Source organism: Arachis ipaensis, chromosome B9, assembly GCF_059453495.1.
Source record: "Arachis ipaensis isolate K30076 ecotype BB chromosome B9, ASM5945349v1, whole genome shotgun sequence".
NCBI classification, from domain to species: domain Eukaryota; kingdom Viridiplantae; phylum Streptophyta; class Magnoliopsida; order Fabales; family Fabaceae; genus Arachis; species Arachis ipaensis.
The window spans coordinates 122,153,026-122,177,562 of NC_142444.1; the positions used below are offsets into that span (position 1 = coordinate 122,153,026).

At 36.8% G+C, this 24,537-nt stretch overlaps 2 non-coding genes across 2 annotated transcripts; both read left to right on the forward strand.

The window, feature by feature from the left end:
• Window positions 1–1,867: 1,867 nt before the first annotated feature.
• On the forward strand, window positions 1,868–1,970 carry LOC148546157 (small nucleolar RNA R71). Its single transcript, XR_015900455.1, has one exon. It is a non-coding gene; the product is annotated as a small nucleolar RNA R71 (small nucleolar RNA).
• Window positions 1,971–10,350: 8,380 nt separating this feature from the next.
• Window positions 10,351–10,458, forward strand: LOC148546158 (small nucleolar RNA R71). Its single transcript, XR_015901304.1, has one exon. It is a non-coding gene; the product is annotated as a small nucleolar RNA R71 (small nucleolar RNA).
• Window positions 10,459–24,537: the final 14,079 nt, after the last annotated feature.

The following is a 24,537-nucleotide window of genomic DNA, read 5'->3' on the forward strand; positions in this document are numbered from 1 at the left end:
CATGCTTTCCTTCACCTATCATCAACCAATACATGCATCAAAGCATTGCTAAAGTAATGAGAATTCTCGTCATTCTTAGCATACAAGTAATTATAGCATAATTCTTATAAAATTGCATCAAATTAACCATGGTTAGATGAATCTAGACATACATGAATTTCTAACCCAATTGCTTACTTATAACTCAAGAAAGTGCATAGTACCTATTAAAAACAAAGAAAAAGGCTAGTAAAACTCAGCGAAGTATCCGTGCTTCATAGATGAGTACTCTAGCAGTGGCTAGAAATGGTCTCCCCAGAATAATGAGGTGGATGTAACTTTCTTCCATGTCCAGGACAACAAAGTCAGTGGGAAGGAAGTAGTTTCCCACTTTGACCAATACATTCTCGACCACTCCTTCGGCTTGCTTCTGAGTTTTATCAGCCAGTTGGATGATTACATCTGTGGATCTTAGCTCATTGATTTGCAACTTCTTCATAAGAGATAGAGGCATCACATTTATGCTAGCTCCTAGATCACAAAATCCTCTGTCAATTTTTGTGTCTCCTATAGAACAGGGAATATGAAAGCTCCCTGAATCGTTTTTCTTCAGGAGTACATCCTTCTTGATGAGGGCACTACATTCCTTGTTCATTATCACTGTTTGTCCCCCTTTTAAGGTTTCTTTCTTGGTCAGCAGCTCTATCATGCACTTGATGTATGTAGGCATCTATTGGAGAGTTTTGATAAAGGGGATGTTAACACTGAGAGATGCAAACATATCTAGAAATCTTGAATATGACCTTTCTTTCTCACCTCCCCTGAGTCTCTGAGAAAATGGTGCCTTTGGCACATAAGGTTTCGGAATTTCCTTCCTTGTTGATTCTTTTCTTTGTATAGATCCAGTTCCTTGTTCCTTTTTCTCTAAGTTGCTCTGGGAACTTCCTTGGCTGTGCTCTGTTGGTTTGCTGGTATCTTCTTCCAGGATTTCTTCATTTGCAAGAGTAACTGCCTTACACTCTTCCCATCTCACCTTCTTCAGTTTCCCTCTTGGATTTTTCTCAGTATCACTTGGGAAACTATCAGTGGACTTCGGAGTTTGCTGTGAAAGATGTCCTACCTGATATTCAAGATTCTTAATAACCTCCCCTCGGCTTTTTATACTACCTCTCACTTCTTTCCTAAATTTTTTTAAGTCTTCAGACTCCTTGCAAAGATTTGCAAGCATAGCTTCCATTTTGGCCATTCTGTCATCATCATGTGGTGATGGTTGGTTGAAATTGGGGTGTTGAGAGTGGTTATTGTGGCTTTGGTATGGTGGCTGTGAATAAGTGTTTTGTGTGGTCTGGTATGGTTTTTGGTTAGAGTGTTGGTGAGTAGAGTTGTTATACTGGTTTGGATTATGGGGTCTGTGGTCTTGGCCTTGGTTTTGTTGGTTCCCCACCTAAAGTTTGGGTGGTTCCTCCAACCAGAGTTATAAGTTTTGGAATATGGATCATGAGCTTGCCTAGATGAATTTCCAAGGTAATTAGCTTCCTCCCAGTTAACTCCTTCTTCTGTTTCCAACTCTCCTTGAGGTGATGGTTGAGTGTGGATGGCTGCAGCCTAATTCTTCTCTATTTGCTTGGTCAATTCAGCCAGTTGCTTGGCGATCATTTTATTCCGGGCTAGGATTGCATCCATATGGTTTAATTCCAGGACTCCCCTGTTGTTGCTTCTGTCTGAGGTATAAAAATACTCATTGTCAGCCACTGTCTCTATAACATCAATGGCTTCTTCAATGGTTTTCTTCTTGTTAAGGGAACCTCCAGATGAGTGGTCTATAGCTTTCTTTGATTCACAATTCAACTCTTCATAAAAGATATGAAGTTACACCCACTCATTAAACATATCAGGGGGCATGTCCTTGTCAAATCCTTGAATCTCTCCCAGGCTTCATAAATAGTCTCACCATCCTAGTGTCTGAATGTCTGCACTTCAGTTCTAAGCCTATTTACTTTTTGTGGAGGGTAGAATCTTGTTAAGACTCTATTCACTACATCCTCCCAGGTTGTCAAGCTTTCCTTGGGAAATGATTCTAGCCACTTTGATTCTTTGTCTCTTAAAGAGAATGGAAACAGTAGCAATCTATAGGTGTCAGGATGAACACCATTAGATTTAACGGTGTCACATATCCTTTGGAATTTAGTGAGATGCTCATTAGGGTCATCTTGGGCACTTCCTCCAAAAGAACAGTTGTTTTGCACAAGAGTTATGAGCTGAGGCTTCAATTCAAATTATTAGCATGGATAGTTGGCTTTTGAGTGCTACTACCACAGTTTCCTGCGTTTGGATTGATGTATGATCCCAGAACTCTCCTCTCTTGTCCAGCAGGGTTGGCTACACCTCTTCTGGCATGATTGTTCACCTTTTCTTCATGATGGTTTTCCATATCTTTCTCCATGATTATATCCAAGTCTTCCTCCTCTTCTTCTGCACCAACAGCCTTCTTTCCTCTTGCTTCCCTCCTAAATTGCAGGAAGGTTCTTTCCGGTTCACTGTCAAAAGAGGTTGAAACCTCTCTTCTACCTGTGATACAAGTAGCACAACAAGTAGCAACAAGCAAGTGAAAGATTCACAATTAATGAAAAAGTGTGGTTAGAGCAATTGAGGTAATTAATCAAATAGTTAATGAGTTAGTGGGTTAGTTTTGCTGGAAAGTAAAGAAGTAAAGAGAAATTCAAGAGAAATAACTAAAAATTGCAGAGAACAAAAATGAACAACTGAAATTAAAATTCAATTAATCAAACGAAAAGAAAAGTGCTCAATCTAGTTAACCTCCAATTTAATAATTGTCAATACAAAACCAATCCCCGGCAACGGCGCCATAAACATGATTCACTCGAAAACTGTCTCTCAACAATTTTCTGCCGGCAAGTGTACCGGATTGTCATCAAGTAAAAACTCACTGTAGAGTGAGGTTAAATCCCACAGGGATTGGTTGGTTGATCAATGTTAATTGGAGAGTTGTTCTAGTTGAGCAAAATCATAATTGAATTGAGATTGCAGAAAGTAAAATTGGTGGGAAACTTAAATTGCAAGAAATTAAATGACAGAAGCTTAAATTACATGAAATTAAATGGGAATGGGGATTAAGCATGAAATTAAAGAGCAGAATGTAAGAGAATGGGTAAGATCAGAGTAGGAGATTCATTGGGGTCAGGAGATGTGATAATTCTCCGGATCAAGTTCATTTTCATCTCTTCCTCAATCAATGCATTCATTGATCTCCTTGGCAATCTTAGGTGATTAGATCCCAATTCCTTGGCAATCTAATCTTTCTAAGTATGAACAATTGCCCAATTTCTTGATTTAAGTGCTCATGGAAAGCGATGAAGATCGGTCACTGATTCTACCACACAAATTCATAGATCAAAGTATTGGTAGGATTACATGTCACTATATCCATCCAAACCCCAACCTAATCCAATGTGAGAAAGCAATTCTAGCATGATCTCCTCATTCCTCTTCCAAGGTTCAGAGGAGATCCAATTATGAATAGCTTCTTTCCCAAGACAACTATCCAATAGGATGAAGAACGAAAGCTTTCTAGCAAAATCAAGAGGAAAGAAAGAAGAAGATGAATGAAAACTAATATTGATCCATTGAATTACACAGAGCTCCCTAACCCAATGAAAGGGGTTTAGTTGTTCATAGCTCTTAAAATGGAAATTGGAATTGAAAGATACATTGGAGAAAATTAAAACTGGCCAAAAAGTAAAAAGTAAAGTCCAAAAGTTCTCCCTATCTTAAATTATAAGCTATTTATACACTTTCTTCCATTGATCTTCAATCTCTGAATTGGGCTTTTGGCCTTGATGGAATTGGGTTGAAGTTGCTCCAATTGGTTTTCCTTGCTGTTGAGAAAAGTTCTGTTTGAATTGCAAAGTTCTGGTGCTCAAGTTGGAGTCAACGTTTGATGGCCAACGTTGACTCAAACGCCTTTTTTAAAAACCAGATATACTTGCTGTCATTGGCGTTTGACTCAACATTGGAGTGCCAACGTTCTCCTACCCACGCGTACGCGTGCCTTGCGCGTTTGCGCCCTTGGGGTCAGAATGCGCATCCACACGTGCGCGTGCTGCACGCGTGCGCGTGGATGCAAAAATCCCATTTCTAGTTTTAAAACATGTAGAAGAGCATTGTCCTCAGCGTTGGACTGGCAACGTTCTCTCCAACGTTGGCCTATCCACGCGTGCGTGTGGATTCTCAAAAATTAGGCCCACGCGTACGCGCCATAGACGCGTATGCGTCGCTGCGCTTTGTCAAATTCAGAAGTTTGGGATTAAATTCACGCACGTTGTCCACCAACGTTTGAGGTAGCGTTTGGGGTCCAACGTTACCCATCCACGCGTGCGCGTCAGCAACGCGTGCGCATGGATTGTCAGAATTTCCAATCCTCGCGTACGCGTACAACACGCGTGCGCGTCATTATAGATTTTCAAAATCTCCAGAAAGCTTATTTATTCATAACGTTGGGGGTAACGTTGGATTGACAACGTTTTCTCCAACATGGGCACCAGAAAATTATGCAGAACCTTGCTCTGCTTCCCTCTCAAAGTTTGAAGCAGCATTGGTGGTCCAACTTGGCCACCAACGTTGCTTCTCTTTCATCTTCTCCATGTTCCTTCTTCAACTTCCTCCCATGCTTTCCTTCACCTATCATCAACCAATACATGCATTAAAGCCTTGCTAAAGTCATGAGAATTCTCATCATTCTTAGCATACAAGTAATTATAGGATAATTCTCATGAAATTACATCAAATTAACCATGGTTAGATGAATGGTGCACGAAATCGTGATCGTTCATTCCTTGATAATGGCGCCAAAAGCTTTATGCGCACGTTCATAAATTTAGTTCTTTGTCACAACCTCGCACAACTAACCAGCAAGTGCACTGGGTCATCCAAGTAATAAATCTTACGTGAGTAAGGGTCGATCCCACGGAGATTGTCGGCTTGAAGTAAGCTATGGTCACCTTGTACATCTCAGTCAGGCGGATTCAATTGGTTATAGAGATTTGATAATTAAAAGATAAATAAAATATAAAATAAAGATAGAGATACTTATGTAATTCATTGGTGAGAATTTCAGATAAGCGTATGGAGATGCTTAGTTCCTTCTGAATCTCTGCTTTCCTACTACTTTCATCCAATCCTTTATACTCCTTTCTATGGAAAGCTGTATGTTGGGCATCACCGTTGTCAATGGCTACATCCCGTCCTTTCAGTGAAAATGGTCCAAATGCGCTGTCACTGCATGGCTAATCATCTGTCGGTTCTCGATCATGCTGGAATAGGATCTAGTGATCCTTTTGCGTCTGTACTACGCGAGTTTGAAGCTCGTCACAGCCATCCCTTCCCAGATCCTACTCGGAATACCACAGATAAGGTTTAGACTTTCCGGATCTCAAGAATGGCCGCCAATAGTTCTAGCTTATACCACGAAGACTCTAATATCTCGGACTCGGTCCCCTGTATTAGATACCTAAGTGATACTCATTCTATCTCGTCTTCATGTAGAATGGAAGTGGTTGTCAGGCACGCGTTCATAAGTGAGAATGGTGATGAGCGTCACATAATCATCACATTCATCATGTTCTTGGGTGTGAATGAATATCTTAGAATAGGAATAAGCTTGAATTGAATAGAAAAACAATAGTACTTTGCATTAATTCATGAGGAACAACAGAGCTCCACACCTTAATCTATGGTGTGTAGAAACTCTACCATTGAAAATACATAAGTGAAAATAGGGTAGACATGGCGGAGTGGCCAGCCTCCCATGGAGGTCTTAGAATGTAAAAGTTACATAATGTGTTCCAGAGATGTGAAATAAATCACTAAAAGTAGTTTTTATACTAAACTAGTAACTAGGGTTTACAGAAATGAGTAAATGATGCAGAAATCCACTTCCGGGCCCACTTGGTGTGTACTTGGGCTGAGCATTGAAGCTTTCACGTGTAGAGGTCTTCCTTGGAGTTGAACGCCAGTTTGTAACATGTTTCTGGCGTTTAACTCTACTTTACAACCTGTTTCTGGCGTTTGACTCCAGAATAGGGCAGAGAGCTGGCGTTGAACGCCAGTTTGCATCATCTAAACTCGGTCAAACTATGGACTATTATATATTGCTAGAAAGTCCTGGATGTCTACTTTTCAACGCAATTGAGAGCATGCCATTTGGACTCCTTTAGCTCAAGAAAATCCACTTCGAGTGCAGGGAGGTCAGAATCCAACAGCATCTGCAGTCCTTCTTCAGCCTCTGAATCTGATTTTTGCTCAAGTCCCTCAATTTCAGCTAGAAATTACCTGAAATCACAGAAAAATACACAAATTCATAGTAAAGTCCAGAAATGTAATTTTTATTTAAAAACTAATAAAAATATACTAAAAACTAACTAAATCATACTAAAAACATACTAAAAACAATGCCAAAAAGCGTATAAATTATCCGCTCATCACAACACCAAACTTAAATTGTTGCTTGTCACCAAGCAACTGAAAATCAAATAGGATAAAAAGAAGAGAATATGCTATAAATTCCAAAATATCAATGAAACTTAGCTCCAATCAGATGAGCGGGACTAGTAGCTTTTTGCCTCTGAACAGTTTTGGCATCTCACTTTATCCCTTGAAGTTCAGAATGATTGGCATCTATAGGAACTCAGAATTCAGATAGTGTTATTGATTCTCCTAGTTCAGTATGTTGATTCTTGAACACAGCTACTTTATGAGTCTTGGCCGTGGCCCTAAGCACTTTGTTTTCCAGTATTACCACCGGATACATAAATGCCACAGACACATAACTGGGTGAACCTTTTTAGATTGTGACTCAGCTTTGCTAGAGTCCCCAATTAGAGGTGTCTAGGGTTCTTAAGCACACTCTTCTTTTTTTGCTTTGGACCTCGACTTTAACCGCTCAGTCTCAAGTTTTCACTTGACACCTTCACGCCACAAGCACATGGTTAGGGACAGCTTGGTTTAGCCGCTTAGGTGAGGATTTTATTCCTTTGGGCCCTCCTATCCACTGATGCTCAAAGCCTTGGATCCTTTTTATTTTACCCTTGCCTTTTGGTTTAAAGGGTTATTGGCTTTTTGCTCTTACCTTTTGGTTTAAAGAGCTTTTGGCTTTTTCTGCTTGCTTTCTCTTTCTCTTTCTATTTTTTTTGCCATTTTTCTTTTCTCTCTTTTTTTTCGCAAGCTTCTGTATTCACTGCTTTTTCTTGCTTCAAGAATCAATTTTATGATTTTTCAGATTATCAATAACATTTCTCCTTTTCATAATTTTTTCAAGAGCCAACATATTTAACATTCATAAACAACAATTTCAAAAGACATATGCACTGTTCAAGCATTCATTCAGAAAACAAAAAGTATTGTCACCACATCAAAATAATTAAACTAGTTTCAAGGATGAATTTGAAATCATGTACTTCTTGTTCTTTTGTGATTAAAACATTTTTCATTTAAGAAAGGTGATGGATTCATAGGACATTCATAGCTTTAAGACATAAACACTTAAATACTAATGATCAGGTAATAAGACACAAACATAAACATAAAGCATAGTAAACGAAAAACAGAAAAATAATAGCAAGGAGATTAAGGAACGGGTCCACCTTAGTGATGGTGGCTAGTTCTTCCTCTTGAAGATCCTATGGAGTGCTTGAGCTCCTCTATGTCTCTTTCTTGTCTTTGTTGCTCCTTCCTCATAGCTCTTGTTGAGGTCCATGATCTCTTGTTTGCTCAATCCTTTTCTTAGTGATGAGCTTTTGTGATGAATCTCTCCATCTCCCATGACTCAGAGGTGGAAGCTTTTGCCTTTCCTTTCCTCTTTCTAGAGGTTTCTCTGGCCTTAGGTGTCATAAATGGTTATGGAAAAACAAAAAGCAACGCTTTTACCACACTAAACTTAGAAGGTTTGCTCGTCCTCGAGCAAAAGAAGAGAAGAGGGAGTAGAAGAAGAAGAAAATAGACGAGATGGAGAGGTATGAGTGGTTCGGCCAAGGGGAGTTGTAGGGGGTTATGATGTGTGAAAAGAAAGGAGTGATGGTTTGAATTTGAGTGGGTGGGTGTAGGTGGGTTGTATGATGGTTTTGGAGGAGTAATGGAGGTGATTGGTTGAGGTGATTTTGGGGAAGAGTGTTATAAAAGGGTGTGAAGAGGAGAGAAGAAGAGGTGGGGTAAGTGGGGATCCTGTGGGGTCCACAGATCCAGAGGGGTCAAGGACTTAGCATCCCTGCTCCTATTAGGCGTGAAAAATGCCCTTTGTATGCAATACTGTTTCTGGCGTTTAACGCCAGGTTGATGCTTGTTTCTGGCGTTAAACGCCAGCTTGGTGCTTGTTTCTGGCGTTAAACGCCAGCTTGATGCTTCTTTCTGGCATTAAACACCAGTTTGATACTTCTTATTGGCGTTTAAACGCCAGCAAGTTCTTCCTCCAGGGTGAGCTATTTTTAATGCTATTTTTCATTATGTTTTTGATTTTTCAGTTGTTTTTGTGACTTCTCATTATCATCAACCTAAAGAAAACATAAAATAGCAATGGAAAATAAATAGATATAATTAGATAACATTGGGTTGCCTCCCAACAAGTGCTTCTTTAATGTCAATAGCTTGACAGTGAGCTCTCTTGGAGCCTCACAGATGTTCAGAGCATTGTTGGGACCTCCCAACACCAAACTTCGAGTTTGAATGTGGGGGTTCAACACCAAACTTAGAGTTTGGTTGTGGCCTCCCAACACCAAACTTAGAGTTTGACTGTGGGGGCTTTGGTTGACTCTGCAGTGAGAGAATCTTTTCATGCTTCCTCTCCATGGTTACAGAAGGAGATCCTTGAGTTTTAAACACAAGGTTGTCCTCATTTAGTTGAAGGACCAACTCTCCTCTGTCCACATCAATCACAGCTTTTGCTGTGGCTAGGAAGGGTCTTCCAAGGATGATGAATTCATCCTCATCCTTCCTAGTGTCTAAGATTATGAAATCAGCAGGGATGTAAAGTCCTTCAACCTTTACTAACACGTCCTCTACTAGTCCATAAGCCTATTTTCTTGAGTTGTCTGCCATCTCTAATGAGATTCTTGCAGCTTGTACCTCAAAGATTCCCAGTTTCTCCATTACAGAGAGTGGCATTAAGTTTATGCCTGACCCCAGGTCACACAGAGCCTTCTCAAAGGTCATGGTGCCTATGGTATAGGGAATTAGGAATTTACCAGGATCCTGTTTCTTCTGAGGTAGAGTTTGCTGACCCAAGGCATTTAGTTCCTTGATGAGAAATGGAGGTTCATCCTCCCAAGTCTCATTACCAAATAATTTGGCATTCAGCTTCATGATTGCTCCTAAATACTAGGCAACTTGCCCTTGAACAATATCTTCATCTTCTTCGGAAGATGAATAGTCATCAGAGCTCATGAATGGTAAAAGGAGGTTCAATGGAATCTTTATGGTCTCTAGATGAGCCTTAGATTCCTTTGGTTCCTCAAAGAAAAACTCCTTATTGGTCAGTGAATGTCCCAGGAGGTCTTCCTCACTAGGATTCACGTCCTCCTCCTCCTCTATGGGTTCGGCCACACCAAGTAAGGTAATGGCCTTGCACTCTCTTTTTGGATTCTCTTCTGTATTGCTTGGGAGAGTACTAGGAGGAGTTTCAGTGTCCCTGTTACTCAGCTGGCCCACTTGTGCCTCCAAATTTCTAATGGAGGACCTTGTTTCATTCATGAAACTTAGAGTGGCCTTAGATAGATCAGAGACTATGTTTGCTAAGCTAGATGGATTTTGCTCAGAATTCTCTGTCTGTTGCTGAGTGGATGATGGAAAAGGCTTACTATTGCTAAACCTGTTTCTTCCACCATTATTAAAGCCTTGTTGAGGCTTTTGTTGATCCTTCCATGAGAAATTTGGATGATTTCTCTATGAGGGATTATAGGTGTTTCCATAGGGTTCACCCATGTAATTCACCTCTACTATTGCAGGGTTCTCAGGATCATAAGCTTCTTCTTCAGAAGATGCTTCTTTAGTACTGTTGGATGCAGCTTGCAATCCATTCAGACTCTGAGAAATCATATTGACTTGCTGAGTCAATATTTTATTCTGAGCCAATATGGCATTCAGTGTATCAATTTCAAGAACTCCCTTCTTCTGAGGCGTCCCATTACTCACAGAATTACTTTCAGAAGTGTACATGAACTGGTTATTTACAACCATGTCAATGAGTTCCTGAGCTTCTGTAGGTGTTTTCTTTAGGTGAATGGATCCACCTGCAGAATGGTCCAATGACATCTTTGATAATTCAGATAGACCATCATAGAATATATCTAGAATGGTCCATTCTGAAAGCATGTCAGAAGGACACTTTTTGGTCAGTTGCTTGTATCTCTCCCAAGCTTCATAGAGGGATTTACCTTCTTTCTGTTTGAAGGTTTGAACATCCACTCTAAGCTTGCTAAGCTTTTGAGGAGGAAAGAACTTGGCTAAGAAATCTGTGACCAGCTTATCCCAAGAGTTCAGGCTATCTTTAGGTTGAGAGTCCAACCATATTCTAGCTCTGTCTCTTACAGCAAACGGGAAAAGCATAAGCCTGTTGACCTCGCGATCAACCCCATTAGTTTTAACAGTATCACAGATCTGCAAGAATTCAGTTAAGAACTGAAAAGGATCTTCTGATGGAAGTCCATGAAACTTTGTTTTCTGTTGCATCAGAGAAACTAATTGAGGCTTTAGCTCAAAATTGTTTGCTCCAATGGCAGGGATTGAGATGCTTCTTCCATGTAAATTGGAATTTGGTGCAGTAAAGTCACCAAGCATCTTCCTTGCATTGTTATTATTTTTGGCCATGTTTCCTTCCTTTTCGAAAATTTCTGTCAGTATTTCTCCAGAGAGTTGTGCTTTAGCTTCCCTTAGCTTCCTCTTCAGAGTCCTTTCAGGTTCAGGATCAGCTTCAATAAGAATGTTCTTATCCTTGTTCCTGCTCATATGAAAAAGAAGGGAACAAAAAATAATAGGATCCTCTTTGCCACAGTAGAGAGGTTCCTTTATGTGAGTAGAAGAGAAGAAAAAGAATTTGAACACAGAAAGAGGGAGAGGGTTCGAATTTTTAAGAAGAAGAGAAGTGTTAGTAATTAAATAAATAATTAAAAGGAGATGAGAGATGGAGGAATTCGAAAATATAAAATAAAAAATATTTTTGTTTTTAATTTAAAATTAAAGTTAAAATTCAAAAATTAAGAAGAAAAATAAAATTTAATCAAATTAAAATTTAAAACAAATAGTTAATTAAAAAGTAATTTTGAAAAAGAGGGGAGGGGTTTTCGAAAATAAGAGAGAGAAAATTAGTTAGGTAGTTTTAAAAAGATAAGAATCAAACAAAAAATAGGATTAATTTGAAAAAGATTTGAAAATCAATTTGAAAAGATAAGAGGTTAGAAAAGGAGTTAGAAAAGATTTTGAAATTGATTTTGAAAAAGATGTGATTGAAATTTATTTTGAAAAAGATTTGAAAAGGAAATAAGAAAGATTTTATTTTGAAAATTAAAGTTGATTACTTGACTAACAAGAAACAAAAAGATATGATTTTAAACTTTAAAGATTGAACCTTTCTTAATAGGCAAGTAACAAACTTAAAATTTTTGAATAAATCATATTAATTGTAGCATTAATTTCGAAAATTTGAAATAGAAATAAGAAAAAGATTTTGAAAATTTCGAAATTATGAAAGAAAAATGAAAAAGATTTGATTTTTGAAAAAGTTTTGAAAAGATAGGATTTTTAAATTGAAAATTTGATTTGACTCATGAGAAACACTAGATTTTAAAAATTTTTGAAAAAGTCAACTCAAATTTTCGAATTTGATGAGAAGAAAAAGGAAAAGATAATTTTTTTAATTTTTGAATTTTTAATGAAGAAAGAGAAAAACAACAAAAAGACCCAAAACATGAAAATTATGAATCAAAACACACAATGCATGCAAGAACACTTTGAATGTCAAGATGAACACCAAGAACACTTTGAATGTCAAGATGAACATCAAGAACTTATTTTTGAAGATTTTTAAGAAAATAAAAACATGCAAGACACCAAACTTAGAAATTTTCAGACTTTAGATACTAATAATTCAAAAATGCATATGAGAAACAAAGAAAAGATGCAAGTCATGAAGATGCAAAGATCAAACAAAGGAGATCATCAAGAACAACTTGAAGATCATGAAGAACATATGATGAATTTTCGAAAATTATTGAAAATTATAAAAGCATGCAATTGACACCAAACTTAAAAATTGACACTAGACTCAAACAAGAAACACAAAATTATTTTTGGTTTTATGATTTTATTAAATTTTTTTTGGGTTTTTCGAAAATTAATTGGAAAAAGAAAAATAAGGATTTCAAAATTTCTAATGAGAATTCCAGGAATCATGCAGTGTTAGTCTAAAACTCCGGTCCAGGAATTAGACATGGCTTACTAGCCAGCCATGCTTTCATTGAAAGCTCCGGTCCAAAACACTAGACATGGCCAATGGCCAGCCAAGCTTCAGCAGATACAAATCAGGCATGCAACTGAAGAAGACAAAGAAGCTCTTCTCTTAAGGATAAGTGAAACCTCGGTCCAAAAGATTAGACATGGCTTAACAGCCAGCCAGGATTCAACATATCTCTTGAAACTCTAGAATTCATTCTTAAAAATTCTGAAGCCATAGAATAATTTATTTTTTTGAAAATATTTTTTTTCAAAAATAAAAATAATAAAAAATAAAAAATAAAAAGATTAAAATTAAAATAAAATTACCTAATCTGAGTAACAAGATGAACCATCAGTTGTCCAAACTCGAACAATCCCCGGCAACGGCGCCAAAAACTTGGTGCACGAAATCGTGATCGTTCATTCCTTGATAACGGCGCCAAAAGCTTCATGCGCACATTCATAAATTTAGTTCTTTGTCACAACTTCGCACAACTAACCAGCAAGTGCACTGGGTCGTCCAAGTAATAAATCTTACGTGAGTAAGGGTCGATCCCACGGAGATCGTCGGCTTGAAGCAAGCTATGGTCACCTTGTACATCTCAGTCAGGCGGATTCAATTGGTTATAGAGATTTGATAATTAAAAGATAAATAAAATATAAAATAAAGATAGAGATACTTATGTAATTCATTGGTGAGAATTTCAGATAAGCGTATGGAGATGTTTAGTTCCTTCTGGTATCTCTACTTTCCTACTGCTTTCATCCAATCCTTCATACTCCTTTCTATGGCAAGCTGTATGTTGGGCATCACCGTTGTCAATGGCTACATCCCGTCCTCTCAGTGAAAATGGTCCAAATGCGCTGTCACTGCATGGCTAATCATCTGTCGGTTCTCGATCATGCTGGAATAGGATCCAGTAATCCTTTTGCGTCTGTCACTACGCCCAGCACTCGCGAGTTTGAAGCTCGTCACAGCCATCCCTTCCCAGATCCTACTCGGAATATCACAGACAAGGTTTAGACTTTTCGGATCTCAAGAATGGCCGCCAATAGTTCTAGCTTATACCACGAAGACTCTAATATCTTGGACTTGGTCCCCTGTATTAGATACCTAAGAGATACTCATTCTATCTCGTCTTCATGTAGAACGAAAGTGGTTGTCAGGCACGCGTTCATAAGTGAAAATGGTGATGAGCGTCACATAATCATCACATTCATCATGTTCTTGGGTGCGAATGAATATCTTAGAATAGGAATAAGCTTGAATTGAATAGAAAAACAATAGTACTTTGCATTAATTCATGAGGAACAGAAGAGCTCCACACCTTAATCTATGGTGTGTAGAAACTTTACCGTTGAAAATACATAAGTGAAAATAGGGTAGACATGGCCGAGTGGCCAGCCTCCCATGGAGGTCTCAAAATGTAAAAGTTACATAATGTGTTCCAGAGATGTGAAATAAATCACTAAAAGTAGTTTTTATACTAAACTAGTAACTAGGGTTTACAGAAATGAGTAAATGATGCAGAAATCCACTTCCGGGCCCACTTGGTGTGTGCTTGGGCTGAGCATTGAAGCTTTCATGTGTAGAGGTCTTCCTTGGAGTTGAACGGCAGTTTGTAACATGTTTCTGGCGTTTAACTCTGCTTTGCAACCTGTTTCTGGCGTTTGACTCCAGAATAGGGCAGAGAGCTGGCGTTGAACGCCAGTTTGCGTCATCTAAACTCGAGAAAAGTATGGACTATTATATATTTCTGGAAAGCCCTGGATGTCTACTTTCCAACGCAATTGAAAGCACGCCATTTGGACTCCTGTAGCTCCAGAAAATCTACTTCGAGTGCAGGGATGTCAGAATCCAACAGCATCTGCAGTCCTTCTTCAGCCTCTGAATCTGATTTTTGCTCAAGTCTCTCAATTTCAGCCAGAAATTATCTGAAATCACAGAAAAACACACAAACTCATAGTAAAGTCCATAAATGTGATTTTTATTTAAAAAATAATAAAAATATATACTAAAAACAATGCCAAAAAGCGTATAAATTATCCTATCATCAATGAATCTAGGCATACATGAATTTCTAACCCAATCGCTTACTTATAACTCAAGAAAGTGCATAAAACCTATTAAAAACAAAGAGAAAGGCTAGTGAAACTAGCCTAAGATGCCCTGGCATCAATATATAGAGAGCAACTTAGGGTATTTTTCCCTTTGGGATAAAATGCAAGGGGTGCTTTTGGTATTTTGGAAAAATTAATGTTTTTTCAGCTAGCTACTCCAACCAAATGATAAGAATATTCATTTTTTACCTAGAATATTCTGTTATCTTAAACGTTATTCTCACGGCTAGGACTTAATTGAAAAAAAAATTAACATATAGGAACGCAATTGAAAAGAAAAAAAGTATAGGGACCTAATTAAAAATTCGGTGGACTTGCAGAGTAATTAAACCTTTTTATTTTATAATATTTTACTAATTTAATTAAAAATATAGGATTATATATATAATCATATTACTAAATATTAGGTTTTACAAAAAAAATATTAGAATATTATATATATTAAAAAAAGTGAGGCGTATAAGGCTACGCTTATATAAATTAACTATAAGTATACAATGTAACTATGTTTCTAAGGTGATGCAGTAACAAAGATAAATGTAACATATTCTTTGGAATTCTGGTAAATATGAGTGATGAAAAGCGTAGTTTTTGGTTCTCAAGCACATCACTTGAAAAGTGCACCCTATTCTAAATACCAAAAGCGTAGCTGCTTTTGATATAGAAAAGCGTAGCCTTTGAAAATAAACAACGGTCGAATAGGTATTTTTCACTAAAGCATCTCCAAATCCAAAAAGGCATAGCCTTTGCCAAAAACATAATTTTTTTTTATTTTTAGTTATACTTTTTAAGAGTAGCTAAATGAGAGATTTTCTTGTAATAGATATTGAATATCAACAGAACATTCAATCAGGATAATGGATTAGATAAAAGATAAACAATTAACTTAAAGGCATATAAAGACTCAAAAGAATCATACACAAAGTGATAAAAAAAATTTGTGTAGATTTTCTCACTATAAATATAATATATAATATGGTATAATGATATTATTTGACATGTGTAATCAATTTTATTTAATGGAATACGATTTTTTATTGATGTTAAGACTTAGTAAAAATAATTTTATAAATTAACTGAATAAACAAAAGAAACACTTGTTAAAAGTCATAATTAAATCCTTAAAAAATAGGTGGTCAAGTAAACAATTATTTTTTTTCTCTGTCTCAATTTAAATCTCAACTAAATAATAAACAATAACGACTTTATCTATGTCAAAGGAAAAATAAGGAAACAAAATTGTACCTTAGTCACTTTCTTATTTTATTTTATATTCTTATTGTAAGAACCGGCATAACCGTTTTAATAAAATAATAATTTTTAAGTGTTCGGATTAGATTCAAAATTTAGAAGTTTTAATTTAAAAATTTAAAAGTGAAATTTGATTTCATTGAATTTTTCTGAGTTGAAAAATGTATCTTTTGCGAAAGATTTTTGTAAAAATGTGTACCAGTACTTAAGCCGGCAGTACCGACTTTAGACTGTCTGGTACTGTGTTTTGAAAGAAATAAGATTTTGAAAATTGAATTTATTATTTTGAAAGGTTTTGGCCCAAAGTGGGCCAAACAGACCAAAAATACTAACGGGTTGGACCGAGCCCAAACCGGACCCAAGGCCCAACATATATAAGACCAACTAATGAGCTTTCAGCTCATTTTTCACCACAAAGAGAGAGGGAAACGCGGTTTGAGAGAGGAGGGAGAAGAAAGGGGGTCACACTATTCATTGTCACCTTTCGGGAGCCATAACTTGAGCTACGAAACTCTGATTGATGAGCCATTTACAGCCACACGAAGCTCTTGTCGAGTTCTTCGTTTCTATTTAGGTTTTGCTAGTAAGATTTTGAAACTCAAGCTCCAGTTTTCTGCCCTAGAGTTCTACATTTTTGGGTTTGATTTTTGAGTAGATTTTGTGATTTTGCTTGTTTAGGTGATCTCTAGTAGCGGGTAATTGTTAGACTTTGCCCCAATCACCATTGGATAAGGTAAGAAACCTCTATATCCTTGTGGTTTAGTGTAGTGTGAGCTTTAGTTGTTAATGCATGGTTATGTTGTATGTATGAAGCTTGTTTTTGGAGTTGGTTGTGGCTTTTGGTTTGGCTTTGGTGGTTTGGAGCTTAGTAGAAGTTGTTGGAATCAAGTTTGGTGGTTGAACATATTGGAAATCGATCAAGGTATGGTTTCGATTTTCTTTATGTAATATGTAATATTTCTGGACACTTAGGTTAGTTGACCTTAAGATAGGTTAGAATGATGTAATGGTATGATTAATTATATATAAATGCTATGCTTGATGATAGTTTGGATGGAGGTTGAATGAGTTTGAATGTGATGACATATATGTTGTTAAATGATGATTATTGATGAGTTATGTTGGTGGGTGTTGAGGTTTGAAAATGGATGTTGATAGTAAATGAGTGAGGAGGTTTAATGAATTGAATGGATTTGTGAGAATTGTGAATAATGATTATGAGTATTGATGATGATGAATTGATGATAATGTGTCTGTTTGGATGGAAGTTTGCAAAGATGTGACATTAATGATTGATGGGAATGGTGAGTGGTAATATTGATGTTAATAAGGTTAATGGAAATTGGGAAATGTGAATTTGGTTGGATTTAGAATTGTTGAATGGTTTAGAAGGTTATGTGATTGAGAAAATGGTTAAAGTAGTGTTGGGTATGAATTTTAGGTTGTTTTAGTATGGTTGAAATGTGATTGAGTTGGTTTTGAATTGAGTGTTGGTTAAAATTGAGGTTTAGAGGTTTTTAGTAAAAATAGATTTTTGGTGAACTTTGACAGATCATATCTTGAGATATGATTTTTGAAAGTGAATGATTTTTATATAAAATTAAAGATAATTTAAAGAGTTTTAAAATGGTATAGATTTTGTAGAAATCAGAATTTTGTAGAGAAAGATATGATCGTTGGAAGTTTGGGTCAGAAATCTAAATTCTGTGAAGTTGCAGAATTTGTGATTTCTGATTTGTGTGCACACGCACGCTACTGTGTGCGTGCTCTAATTAGTGGCAATTTTTGACTTGGGCGTACGCACAGACCTGTGCGTACGCACACCCTGTGTGCTTTTGAAAACGTGCGCATGCAAACCCGGGGAGGTGCTTACTGTTGGGAGCGCTAGAACACTCTGTGCATACACTCACTCCCCTGCAAAATTTGCAAGCTATGCGTACGCACAACCTCGTGCGCATGCACACGCTGGGATTGGAAATCTGTTCAGGGCAATCACACGTATCCGTGCATGTGTTAAAATGAAAAATTTTACCTTTTATGCGTACGCACACTTCTATGCGTACGCACACTTCTTGAAAATTCTTCTGTGCGTGCGTACGCACAACCCTATGCATACACACACTGTCCTGTTTTTCAATAAAAATCTTATTTTTAACCGTTTTACCTTTCCAGCAAGCTTGCAAACTTCCATAATACTTGTTTAAAACCTTTTTTCAAATTTCAGGATCTTGAATCAAGGGAGAAATAATAAAGGAATAAAAAGGGTATTTTAGTTATGAGTTTAGAGTCAGTGACCTAGGTTTGGAAGGTTTGTGTAATTTTTCTAATTTGAGTGGTGAGAGTTGAATTGTGAAGTATATGGTTGAAGAGATTTTTGAGAAGTTGGAAACTAGTGATGGTTATGATGAGTTGAGGGCTTGGAAATGAATGAGAAAATTATTGGATTATCTGGAAGTATGCGGAGCCTATATATCCGGCGTGGCAGATTTTTCTGCTGTATGAGTAGTTGTTGTTGAGAGTGTGCAGGGCCTATATCCCTGGCGTGGTAGATTTCTCTGCTGCATGAGTGTGTGGGGCTTATATCCCTGGCATGGCAGATTTTTCTGCTGCATGAGTAGTTATGGTTGTTTCCTTCTCTGCTGCATGAAGTGTGCGGGGCACTATATCTCTGGTATAACAGATTTACTGCTGCATGAGTGTGCAGGGCACTATATCTCTGCCATGGCAGAAAAGGCTACATCTGGAAGGATGTGTCGGGTTGGCATTTACGGACCGACAAGTGATATCACGAGCCAATAGGACAGGCATTCATCATATGCATCTCTTATGTGTTTGTTTGCTTTGATTACTTGAGTTTGCCTAATTGTATAATATGCCTCCTTGAATCTTGAATTACTTGTTATATATCAATACTACCTGTGTTTTACTTGCATTATCTGTGATTGTCTGGTGCTGAGGAGGTTAGGTAGGCGGTGGCGATGGAATCGCACGGAGGGTAGGTTGGTGAAGGCTGTGGGACAGCGGTGGCTAGTTTTAGTTAGAAATCTCCTAAATTTAGATAACTCTATTTATGGTTTATGGTTTAAATTATTTATTTTGCTAAGCTTGGATACTCTATTTGGTGTGAAGTTCTAGGATTGTCTTCGGCGTCCGGGAACCTTATATCTTACATTATTGGGCACTGTTATCATACTGAGAACCTCCGGTTCTCATTCCATACTTTGTTCTTATTTTTCAGATGCAGGTGGTAATTCACCTCGGTGAATTTGTGGACATGGTGACAAAGCGGAGTATGGTTCCTTCCTTGTTTATTTCTGTTTTACTTTTGTCGTAGTATTCTCTCATCTTTTGTATTTAACTTTGTTGCCTTAGAGGCTTTATTTTCTGAAATCTTTGGGAGATAGGTTGTTGCTGTTTTAAACTTCAGACTCTCACTACAAGATTTTTAATAATTAGTGGAGGTTTTCTAGTGGGAATTTTTAAAAATCTACACAAAATATTTTATTTGTGACAAAATTATAAAACTCCCCTGCATAATTATAAAAAATCCCCCTAGGCCCTCACTGTTACATATAATTAAAATTCCCAAACCCTCTCCAAACAAACCCTAAAGCTAGTAGCTGCCGCCGTGTGAGAGAGAAGATCTCGTTGAAACATGGAAGAGGTTAGCTTCAACCCTAAAGGTCACAGCCATCGCCATCTCCATCACCACCGCCATCACCACTATTATATCTATTCGTGTCTTTGCCGCCACCGCATGCTTCGATAATCTCTTTTCCCGTTGCCTCCTCCGTTGATGCATCATCTCCTTTGGTCGTCAGAGAGAAATGGATCCAGATCGAGAAGGCTAATATCCGCATCGAAGGCTTTAACCACCTTCAGAAATTCTGCCACCTCATTCAGCAGTACCTTGATTCCACCTGCGGCATTGGTTGGGGCAAGGACGGTTGCCACCCTTCTCTCCATGGTACCCTTTCCCTTCCCCTTCTACCTTTCTCTTTGTTTAGGTCATTAATTATAGAGTCCTGAATTCAAAATTACGTTAAGACTTGTTCGTTATTATTGATTTCTCATTATCAATATGCACGGGGTTTTGCCAATTATTGAATGCGATGAACGTCATTTCTACCGAGGTTTACTATTTAACTTTTATCTGGGTTGTTTGTTTGCCAAAGGGTGTATTTGGGGTTTGGGGTATTGGAATTTGTGCAAGAGAAACTTACTTTGAGGAATTGGATATTTGACATTCATGGAAGATAATTTGGCACAGAGAAGTTCAGTGTATATTGGGTAACATGATAACCACATTGGTGAAATGACTGTTAGAGAAACCACATTGGCTATTCTCTTTAATTTCTTGTAATCACTTCTTTTTTAATTATTTCTCAGCTCATGGTCAAATGATAGAGAAGAAATTAATCTCCATGGCTCGTGAGATTTAAAAGCTTTGTGCTGAGATTGCAAGTGCAGAAAAAAGGCAATGTGCACCTACCAATCCAGGTATATGCTTAAAATGTGTCTTGTTTTCTGCCATATAACTATCTATGTTAATTCATAGTTAAGATAGATATATAAAAATGATTGGTTTCAAGTTGCAACTTGCATTTAACACATTGAAAGGGATGTGAAGATAATGTAGCTACTAACTTGCATTTAATACTTTGGCCCTTCTATACTTCCCATGTATGTATATTTTCACTCATTGTGCTTGTAGCTTGTTTGAAAGTTATTGACTAGCATGTTTTATGAGATAGAACTAGATGCCTAGTATTTAGTTGGTGTAATTAATACTGATAACATTGCTGTAAATTATTAGTATGCCATTTGAGTATCTATCTAGATTCTTAGTTAGTATGCCATCAATACTGCAATGCAATTCATGAAAAAGAAAGCACCTTCATTACTCACTCAACAAAATCTCTTCTAACCATGAGATTTGTTCAAGCCAAAAGAAAATTGACTAATTTCTTGATTCATTATATCATAATAATAAAATTGTATAAAGCAAGCAAGTTACTGACCAATAATTAAGGAAAGTTGCAAAGACAGAAAATTTGTAGGAATCCCTGGCTTAAGGTAAAAGGGGAGATTGAGTGAGATGATGTTATATATAAAGGTACACAGTAGCCATCTCTTTTAACTAATTAAGAGCATATATTAACAATTATCAATATATATAATATTATATAGTTGAGGGTAAAGTTACATGGTTAATATTATGCTTTGTTTACTTCTTACTTTTCTCTCCATTTTGACAGTTGGGGGATGATTTAATGACAATGCTTATTGCTGGTCATAAGACAACATCTGCAGTTCTTACTTGAGCAGCTTTCCTTCTATATCAAGTATGTTAATCTCAAAGTTGATATAATTGCCTGTTCGTGAAAAACAATTCTGGATCTTTGGTTATTGTAGCTTCTCTTCAGATTCTTCTCTTTGGCTAATACCATCTTACTGATTATTGAACTTACTGCAGAACCCAGACAAAATGAGGAAGGCTCAAGCAGAGGTAGATTCAGTGCTGGGTACAGGAACACCAACTTACGAATCATTTAAAAAACTACAGTAGGTGCTCATTTCATGTCAGATTTTTACTTGCTTCCACCTGTTTGATAGCCAATATTTTATTAAAAAATACAAGATATATAAATTTATCATAAATGGTCAATAATCTTATTTTCTAGGGAAAGAAAGAGAGGGGGTATGCAATGTCAAGATGAAAAACTGGCAGTATTATGCATCTAATTTCAGTCATTATTTCATCAAGTGAACCTTATATTCATTTAGTTCTTGCAAAATGGGATCTGGTTTAACTTTGAGCGTTGAAGTTGGTATTTTACACTTGAAATTTATTGCATGCATAATGTGTCAGGTAAATTTATTGCTGAGGTTTCGTGCTCCGAAGAATGTAACAAGAAAAAGGGGATTTATGCTTAAGCTAATAAGCTTGCATCTTCTAATGATGAAGATATGGACCCCATTGTAAGTTCCATTGCAGCACTGCAATGCTTTTCAATAGTGATTTGATTTTCTGAAATATTCCATATCTTTTTGGGTGCAGCAATACCTTGAAAACAGGCTCAAGTACCTTGCGGATCAGAAGGCTGAAGGGATTAACCCATACCCGCACAAGTTCTCTGTGACCATGTTAATTAGTCAATACATTAACAAATATGAATCATTGAAATGCTATTTTTGTAGTCAATACATCTTTTTGTAGTCAATACATTGACAAATATGCTTGGTTTGTAGTCTAATTATTTACATCTTTTAGGCCGTCAGTGTGGCTGTTTTTGTAGAAGGGGCAGAAGCAGAAGAAGCTAAAAATGCTGGAGCTAATATAGTTGGTTGCAAAGAACTTATTGAGGAGATTGCTAGTAATAAATTGATCTCTCTCTCTCTTCTCTGTGTGTATGTGTAATGTTCATCATATGAATTATTGGTATTATAGCTTTTTCCCATTATAGTTTTTTCCCTTGAGATTCAGATTTTCATAGTTTTTGACATGTCAAACTCGGGCGTGCTGATCTAGGAAAATGTGTTTTGTTAATCACATGCTTATGTTAGTTATGAGATATTTGTGTGCCATTAGTTATGCAGAGGAGATATTAAGCTTATCTTCCATGCTTTAGCAATGATAACTTTTTAGTTTTAATGCCAATAATATAAAACCCTAAGCCATGTGTTAGGCTTTTTTTTGTGCTTATTTTATTCATATCTAATAGAATTTGTATTTGTATTAATTACTACAGGTGGTAATAATAAATTTAAAGTTGACTAGTGCTTCTCAACTCCTGGAATGGCACCTCATCTTGGAAAGGTATTTTGAATTTGTCATCTAAATGATTGGTTGGTTTTTCTTCTTTTTTAAATTTTAGTCCTCCTAAATTTTGGAATTTGGAAAGTGAAGTAAGCCTGAGATTTAATATGATGCATTGAACATGAACAGGTATTGTTGTTTAGAGTAATGGCTATAGAGATTAAAAGAAATACTCCTCATTGTAAAAGAAATTCCTAAATATTCTTGTTTTAGCTTTAATAGCTACCGCAACAGTTAGTGTAAGCATTAGGACTTATTAACTGCATTGTTAGTTTGTCATTACTTTTGGATGATAATGGTATGGCTAGAAGTCAATATCTATTTGCATTGTTTGCAAATACATTTATCTAGTTATGTTTATTGTTCAAGAGTTTGGACATAAGTCTGTATTTTATCATGTTATTTTTAATATTTTATAGTTGTAATTAATGTGTTTGAAAAATGATGCTAGTGATACACCACTATTTTATGATATATTTTGGACTGAATTGAGTGGGTTTTGTCAACTTCTCTCACACTTATTCATGTAAATTGCATGTTTTTCATTTCCTTCCTAATTTTGTGCTATGATTGAAAACATGATTCCTAAGCCTTAAATTATTAATTTTTAATTCTCCTTTGTACCATTCGATGCCGTGATGTGTTTGTTAAGTGTTTTCAGCTTTACAGGGCATGAATGGCTCAAAGGATGAAGAGAAAGCATGCTAAAGTGGAAGGAACACAAGAAACTAAGGAGCTGAGAAGCGAGGAGCAACGCGCACACATAGCTGACGCGTGCGCGTGATATGGAGCAGCTTACAGCGACGCGTATGCGTGAATGACGCATACGCATGACTAGCGTAGGAGTTCAACGACGCGTATGCGTGGCCGACGCATATGCGTGACAGAGCGTCACGTGCTGCACTTAACAGAACTCGCTGAGGGCAATTTTTGGGCTGATTTGGACCCAGTTTCAAGCCCAAAAACACAGACTAGAGGCAGGGGCAAGCTGAGACTGAACACACTTTCACTTTCACTTTAATTTTAGTTTTAGTTTGAATTCTAGAGAAAAAACACTTTCTCTAGGGTTTGATGTTCTTATTTTTACTTTGAATTGGATCTAGAGAGAGCTGTTATTACCTTCCATTGAAGTCAATTTCCTTCTAGTTTGCTTTTCTAATTTCCTTATTACTCTTTTCTATTTGATTATTTTGCTTCATGTTTAGATCTCGTCACCCTTCAATTCAATTAATGCATTGAATTATTTTTATGTTTAATTTTATTGCTTGTTTAATCCTTGTTAATTAATTGTCAGTGCCAATTTTAATTTTATTAATTTATTATAATCACCATGTCTTTTAATTACTCCTGTTATATGTTATTGAAAATGGCATTCATGTTAATGACTTAAAACTCTCAACTTGGCTTAGGGGTTGATTAATTGGGGTCCCTTGAGTTGTGACCCCCCAAGTATGAATCCGTAATTAGACATTGCTGGCTAACTCAGCTTTCACTAACTCTAGTCCTTCCCCATGAAGTGACTAGGACTTGTGAGTCAGAGTTAGTGATAGCCACTTGACTTCCCTTCAATTGTTAGAGGGTAACTAAGTGGAAGCATGGTAGCACGAAATTGTTACTTGGTGCACAAAATTGTTACTTTCTTACAATTTAGCATACATTACTCTCTTACAATTTCGCACACATGACCAGCAAGTGCACTGGGTCGTCCAAGTAATACCTTACGTGAGTAAGGGTCGAATCCCACAGAGATTGTTGGTTTGAAGCAATCTATGGTTATCTTGTAAATCTTAGTCAGGAAGTCAATTATGTTTATCAGTTGAATTATGAATAACCAGTAGAGCATAAATTAAAAGTTACTTGTTTTGTAGTAA